This window comes from Archocentrus centrarchus, chromosome 13 (assembly GCF_007364275.1).
Source record: "Archocentrus centrarchus isolate MPI-CPG fArcCen1 chromosome 13, fArcCen1, whole genome shotgun sequence".
NCBI classification, from domain to species: Eukaryota; Metazoa; Chordata; class Actinopteri; order Cichliformes; family Cichlidae; genus Archocentrus; species Archocentrus centrarchus.
In genome coordinates, this window is record NC_044358.1 from 1548846 (window position 1) to 1556905 (window position 8060).

Here is an 8060-nt window from a genome sequence, read left to right on the forward strand (position 1 = left end):
ACAGGTTAGACACTGATTTGGATGCTCACAGATTACCACAAATAAATATTTTCTCGAAATACATCTCGAGACTTGTGGTGCTACAAAAGGATGCACTGTAGCCCTAATGCCATGGAAGGGGCTAAAATGCAATGAGGCATGGTAGATTTAACAACTCAAAGAGACCACAAAGACACCTGAAATAACACAATGATGACAGGGGCCAAGTTGGCTCAGTGGGTATGCAGGTGATCATATGGGTCACATGGCTGAAATGCAGCCAGCCTGGGTTTGAGTCCAACCTGTGCTGTGTGTCTTCCCCTTCTCTCTCTCTCTCTCTTTCTCTCTGTCTCTCTCTCTCTCCCTCCCCACCTTGCTGTCAGTCTTCACTGTACTGCTATCTATTAAAGGCAAAAATATATTTTAAAGAGATGATACAAAGTAACAACAAATTCACTGAAAACAGACAAAATCCTCAGATTAATCCCCAAAAAGTATAAGACAAATTGCAAAGGAAGAAAAAGACACAAAATAAGAACAAATTTAAAGAAGAAGGAAAATGGCAAGGCTCAGATGCATAGTGATTATAACAAAAAGACTATGAAGAGAGCATCTCTTTGGTACTGTGTAGCTTTAATGCTGACAGGTTGAAACTCCAGTGCCACAAAGAGTAAGAAAAAAAGTCAAACATGAAAAAAGAAAACAGTATGAGAAGCACAGATAATAGCCGGGGTGGTTTTCAGCATTTTTAACTCTCGGTTTACCTTACTCAAAAGATGCTCTTTAGAAATGATGACTTCTGCCTTCTCCACAGCAGAAGCTAAGCTAAGGATCCAAGAACAGCACAACCATGAATAGGAGCAGCCCACATTAGTGGTTGTTCCACATATACTTCACATTGCCCCCTTGTGGCAGTACTCAGGGAAGGTTCTGTGCAGCACCTATGGACTACATACACTCTACCATGCTGGGACCCTCAGTAGGATAGATCCGGGGCTCTGTATGACTGAGCACAGGGACCTGCATAGTCTGTAGTCTCATGATCTGCCCATGCCTGCAGGGCAACTTTCCAGATGTAAAAGTGAACACAGGAACACTTAAACACAGTTCATACCCCTCTCTGTTAGACAGTGTGTTACCACAAACCCTTCATGTTACTTTCTCTCTGACTTTCTCTCCATTCTGTGGCTTGTTTTTGCTTACTCAGCTTCTCTAATGCTCACTTTCTCACACTTGATACACTGCTTGGGAAAATGTCACATCTGAAAGGATGGCAGGAACAGCTGGCACTAACAAGTGAGAATGTAAACTGGTTCATCACTAATGACATGATCACAAAGGCCCCTATAATGACAGCAATACATGAACTAAGGTTACTCTCACACCTTCTTGCTGTGAGCCTTTGACTAACTTGAGTATGTTGCCAAGTATTCCAAGTGCTGCTTTGAGTCTTTTATTTTGAAAGGTGCAAATGTTGGAATAATAATGAAACACAGAACTGCATGTAGACTTGTATGTACTATGTAGGTGTCATATTAACCCAAACACATGTCTACAGGAAGTCTTGGAACAGATGGTCTTCACAGTGATACTTAAGGCTGGATCAGCTGTAATTTTGCTCATAGAGATTTCAGTTAGTCACCCGCAGCTTATATAACCATACTAATTTAACACCAGTCAGAGTAACACCTCTGTTGACCAGACGAGGGAAAAAACATAGCTCATAATTTCTATTGCTGTAGAAATTCAATACTAAAAACACACATTTATTATAGTGTTTGTTGAAAGTTATGCTGCCAGTGGCTTTCCAAAAGGAGCCAGCTATGGGCTCAGCATAACAAAACCACAGGCAGAAGGTGAAAGTGTCTTGTGTCGTGAATGAATTTAGTTATCAACCTGAAGTCTGGCTATCTGGCCCCAGATGTTAGCATCTTATGCAGTCAAGGCTATGTTGTTCTCTTTTCACTGGTGTAGAAATTTCCAGGCATTTTGACCAAAAATACATTAGTTCAGCAACTGTGGGTTTGGTTCCAAGATGCCATTTGAATGGGAATCATGACTATCCTCATGATGGGTAGGTGTGTACTAACCATAAATTGTATATAAAATATGGATGGCCGGGAAGAGGCCCCGTGGTAGACCCAGGACATGCTGGAGGGATTATATCTCTCGGCTGGCCTGGGAACGCCTTGGGGTCCCTCCGGATGAGCTGGAGGAGGTGGCTGGGGAGATGGAAGCCTGGGCTTCTTTGCTTAGGCTCCTGCCCCTGCGACCCGGCCCCGGATAAGCGGAAGAGAATGGATGGATGGATGGATGGATGGAATATGGATGTAGCCACTTTGACACCAGAAGTCCCAGCCTCAAGCTAGTCATTTTTGCTGTTGTCTGTCTTCACTTTCTGACACCAAATAGTGGTGTCCATCCATCCATCCATCCATCCATCCATATTCTTCTGCTTATGTGGGGCAGGGTTGCAGGGACAACAGCCTAAGCATGAGAAACCGAGAACTCCCTCTCCCCTGTCACCTCCTCCAGCTTATCCGAGGAACACAGAGGCATTCCCAGGCCAGCTGACAGATGTAATCTCTCCAGAATGTCCTGGGTCTTCTCCTGGTAGGATGTGCCTGGAACACCACACCCAGGAGGTGCCCAGGAAGCATCCTAGTCAGATGCCCGAACCACCTCAACTGGCCAATTCATTGTATTGGTACTTTGTATGAACTTGTTTCTCCATAAAAGATCCTATAAAACGACCCATCACCAAAAGAAAAGAGACAGAAAAGTGGTATTAGATAGCATTGCGAAAGGCTAACTGTCTTATGCCCTTTGCTTGACTGGAGATTATTTTGGGGAAGTTGCCTAATGCTGACATAGTGCCAGCTAAGCTTAAAAGGCACTTGGAAACCAAACATGAGGAAACTTTGCAGGTTTGAAAGAGCACTGGCTCTGACTCAAAGGTGATTCTGTTTGTTGGATTCTGTGAAAGTGCCTGATAGGAGAGCAAGCTATATGTTAATAAAGTGGTGACATCCTTGCAAAAAATTAAATAAATAAAATAAACTACACTAAACAAGAAACTGTGGGTGTCATGCCAGGTCCAGGTGCTACAAATGGGTGGCCTCACCTGATAACTCAATGCAGAGTAAATTAACAAGATATCAGACAGCACAGAGGTGACATTTTGCACAGATATGAATAAAGGTATAATTTAGTGTGTCTTGGGCACACAAAGTTTGAAAACTACTTGACTGTGAGATTACATGAAAAGAAAAAAGACATTCCCATAATACTAAGGCCAACCAACCTACCAAGTAGCTGTGGAATGGAGACAGAAGTGCTCATAGTAAACACTGATTTGATTTTTTTTTTCTTCATATTCCTATTTTAAGTAAGTGATAGCCAGCAGCTACAGCTCCTCCTGTTCCTGTCCCTGTGCTGTAATTATCACCTCTGTGTCACCACCACACAGACTGAGCAGCAGGCAGCAGGTTATCCCTTTGAACTGCAGGCTGGGCTGCTGTTGCTAATGAAGAGCCAACAGAGGCCCTGCACAGGTTTGCTCAGTCACACACTGCAGGTTATCTTGAAAGGGACACGACACACAGCCTGTGGATTAAGAGTTTCTCAGTGTGGTTAAATAGAGACAAGCAGAGTGGATTGAGTTCATAAATGTGATTATGATTATTTCCAATATTTGATGGTAGACAGTGGTGTTTTTGCTTGCTCAGAAGTTCTAATGGACTTTTTTGTGGATACCACTCTTTTCCTATATGGCTCTGTGATCTACAGAGCCATATAGAACAGAAGAAATCTGTTAATAGATTCCTTCTTAATCTGTTAACATCCACCAGATCACCAGTGACAGTTTAGGGTTAGGTTCATCTAACCCTAACCCTAAGTGTTGGCAAGCAACCTGGTGAATGTTAAGATGGTCACTTTCTACCAAATAAGCTTGAAAAGTTAAACTCACGGTTTCCTATGAGGCTAAGAAAAAAGCTTCCAGCTATGAAATGTTTAAGAGGACACAGGAACAGATTTAAGAAGGTGATATCAGTTGGATGAATGTGTTATCTTAAGACTGACAACAAGAGAATCCATGTTTTGTCAATAAAAATGTCATGCTAGATCTGTAAATAGGTCATGGTTCAGTCATTTGCCAACTATTTAATAACAGACACCCACAAAAACACAAGCTTTAACTGAAGCACACAAGCTGAAGGATTATCCTACCTTGAATCGCACTTTCTTGGGCATCTTTTTTTTATTTGTTTTTAAGTCCAAATGAGACAATCTAAAAGTGTTATAGAATTCCAGAAAATTCACCAAAACTCCAACCGGTGTCTCCTCTGACTCCAAATTCCAGGCAGGACATCCAAAGTGAATCACAGCGTGCTCTGCAATGTGAGGCGTCCGTCTGCCGACTGTGTGTTTAACATGCCAAAGACAACAGTGTCTGCCCTCCCCTCTCAGTCCCTCTCCCTTTCCTCCCCTAAAACCTTTTTGCTAAGCTTATCAGCCTGCTCATTCATTTGGAAACTGGACACACCCTCCTCTTCTTTTTTCTTTTTTAATGGCTGGAGGACCACTATTAACACCCCTGTCCTCCAACAACACCCTGCAGTCCAAATACGGGTGGTGGTAAGCTCTCACTCAAACTCAGCCCCCCTGACCCTAAAAAGCCCCCCCCCCCAACATCTGACTTGACTTCATCTTCACGGCTGTTCAGATTTTTCTCTGATACGTCATATGAGCCCAAATTTAGCTAGTACATTTCTATTTACAAAAGAAGAAAAGGTTTTAAAAATTCAAGTAAGACAAACATCATATGAACTAAATCAATACTGTCTTTAGATCTGGACTGAGAGTTCTGGGGCAATAATTTAAAGCAATGGACATACTTTAGTTTGGAGTTGGGTTGGGAATACGTGCCCTCAGTTTTGTTTTTCATGAAGATCTCATCTGCAGTTTTTAACCAAGAAATACAGTAAAAAGTCTGCTTTAATTTGCTCCACTGTACTTGGGGCCAAAACCAACCTTTAACTTTGGTTAAGGAGGTCATTTTTTGTATTTTTGTGTACAAATGTTATGTAACATAACAGCTTTTTCATCAGCTGATACATTTGACAAATTCTTGCCCATCTTTAGATCTTGGTGGAAACAGACAATAGAGGACTAGAGAAGTTCTTGGACAGTTCTAGTTCCAAGAACTATCTACTGTTGGTAGAAATGTGGCATTTTGGAGCATGTGGTTTATAATATAAGTCATCATCAGGTGTGTGTTAAGAGAGCATGCACTGTAATGTGAAATTATCTTTTCAAGAAAGGTTCTGAAAGTCAAACTATTTTACAGGTTCCTAAATTCAGACTCCTCTAATCTTTGCTTTTTAGCCCCACTGGTTGTGTAGCAATCTCAGTCAGCTCTTTGATGGACTGTCATAAAATTGGGTATTTATATTCATGCCCTCTAGATGAATCCTACTGACTTATAGATACAGCCATTTAGAACTGCTGCGCTTTAACCAAAGGCCCCTTGGCTGCCAGAAATAAGTAAAAAATAAGTAGAAATTACACTGCTCAAAAAAATTAAAAGAACACTTCACCAGATCTCAATGGGCAAAAAATCATGGTGGTATCTATACCGATATGAACTGGGTAATGTGTTAGGAATGAAAGGATGCCACATCGTTGGGTGGAAATGAAAATTATCAACCAAAAACCAAAATGAAAAAATTATCCAGCAGACTAGTTCATTTTGCTGAAATTTGATTGCAGCAACTCAAAAATGGTACTCAATAGTCTGTATGGCCTTCACATGCTTGTATACATGCCTTATGACATCAGGGCATGCTCCTAATGAGCATGCCCTGATGTCCACCTCCTAATGAGGTGGTAGCCTGAGGGTCAGGTGAATGTGGGAGCCAATCAATGGTATCAATTCCTTCATCCTCCAGGAACTGCCTGCATACTCTCACCATGAGGCTGGGTATTGTCATGCACCAGGAGGAACCCAGGACCCACTGCACTAGCGTAGGGTCTGACAGTGGGTCCAAGGATTTCATCCTGATGGCAGTCAGGGTGCCGTTGTCTAGCCTATAGAAGTAGATACATAGATATGCATCCCCTAACTCCCCACCTAACTGATCATGCTGAATGATGTTACAGGCAGCATAACATTGTCCACGGCTTCTCCAGACTCTTTCATGTCTGTCACACATTCTGAGAGTGAATCTGCTCTCATCTGTGAAAAGCACAGGGCACCAGTGGTGGACCTACCAACTCTGGCATTCTATGACAAATTACAATCAGGCTCTACGGTGTGGGGCAGTGAGCACAGGGCCCAGTAGAGGATGTCAGGCCCTCAGGCAATGCACATGAATGCCAAATTGGCATTTGTCATAGAATAACAGAACAAAGAAACCTCTGTGGAGTCTTTGTATCTGCTCATGCTACCATTAGTAACATTGACCCTAGCCAAATGCAAAACTAGTAAATAAAAATAAAATAAAAAAGATGAGCAGGGAATAAATTGTCAGTGGTCTCCACCTGTAAAACCATTCCTGTTTTGGGGGTTGTCTCATTGTTGCACCTGTTGTTAATTTCATTAAGAATCCCCGCTGCTACTTAACTGACAAGATCAATATCCTATTAGTTTAACTTACTTGATGCTATACTCTGATTAAAAAAGTGTTCCTTTGATTTTTCTGAGCACTGTAAGTAGAAACGTATATAGACATGGTCAAGATGACCTGCTGAAGTTCAAATCGAGCATTAGAATGGGGAAGCATTGAAGTGATTCTGAACGCACCGTGGCTGTTGCTGCCAGGTGGCCTGGTCTGAATATTTCAGAAACTCCTGATCTGCTGGGATTTTCCCCACACAACCACCTTTACAGTTTACAGAGAATGGTCTGAAAAAGTCTTCATTTCAGCTGCAACATGCAGACAGTGAAGTAATGAAATCATGGCTCCATCCCACCTTTAGAATATAGTGGAAGAGGGTTTTGGTATAGTGCCATGATGAAATCAAACTGTCCAATTTGCCACATATTCCCAAAGAAAGCTAAACCTAAGTAGCATATTTGGTTACATTGCTCAGTTAGATACACTTGAATGCAAGAAGACATCGCTTCATTATAAAGGGGCCAAAAATGTTAGAAAGCACTGATAAACAAACACACACGCCTGCATGCACGTAGAAACAGTCTGTGGCTCACAGCTCCATGGATCCTGTTGGCTCTATACTGTCTGGAGGGCTTGGCTTCTTAAACAGTCTTCTATTATAATCAATGAAGTGATCACTAACGTTTGTTTAGACAATGCAAACTAAGCTAAACTGCAGGAATCACAATGCATTCATCCATTATTTTATGATTATCAACTTGGTACATGGCACAGTAATTAATGGTAAATGAACTAGTTCTTATATAACGCTTTTCAACTCTGACAACTCAAAGCACTTATACATGTTTGCATTCACCCATTCACACCCCATTCAAGCAAGCACTTCCATATGAAACTAAGCTAAATACTTTTACTGTCTAACATTCACAGACATTCATACTCCAAAGCTTGCATCGGAGAGCAACTTGGGGTTCAGTATCTTGCCCAAGAATACTTTGGCATGCAACCCGGAGGAGCCAGGAATCAAACCGCCAACCTTCTGATTAGTAGGTGACCTGCTCTAACTCCTGAGCCACAGCAGACAAGCCAGTTAACACAAAAACCCAAGTCAGACTTACATTTTCAATAATACATTTTATTCCATTAAAGATTTTTTTTTCTAATTGTACACTGGAATGTCAAGATTCCCCTTCAGCAATGTAGTTAAAAATGCTCCATCTCATCAATTTCAACCTCACATCAACAAAACCACTGTGAGACTGAAATTTGGGGAGTACAAATTGGGGGGTGGGCATGAAAGACAAACGCTTTATTCTGAATCATGTATCATGAGAATATAAGTAAAGGATGACTGGGTGGGTGAACAGAAGAGTTGAGCTCGGATGTGCGAGGAGTGGGTGGAATATCAGGCTGGCAGCCTCTGATCTGCGTTCTGTGTGAGAGTGAGTGAATGCCAACTTG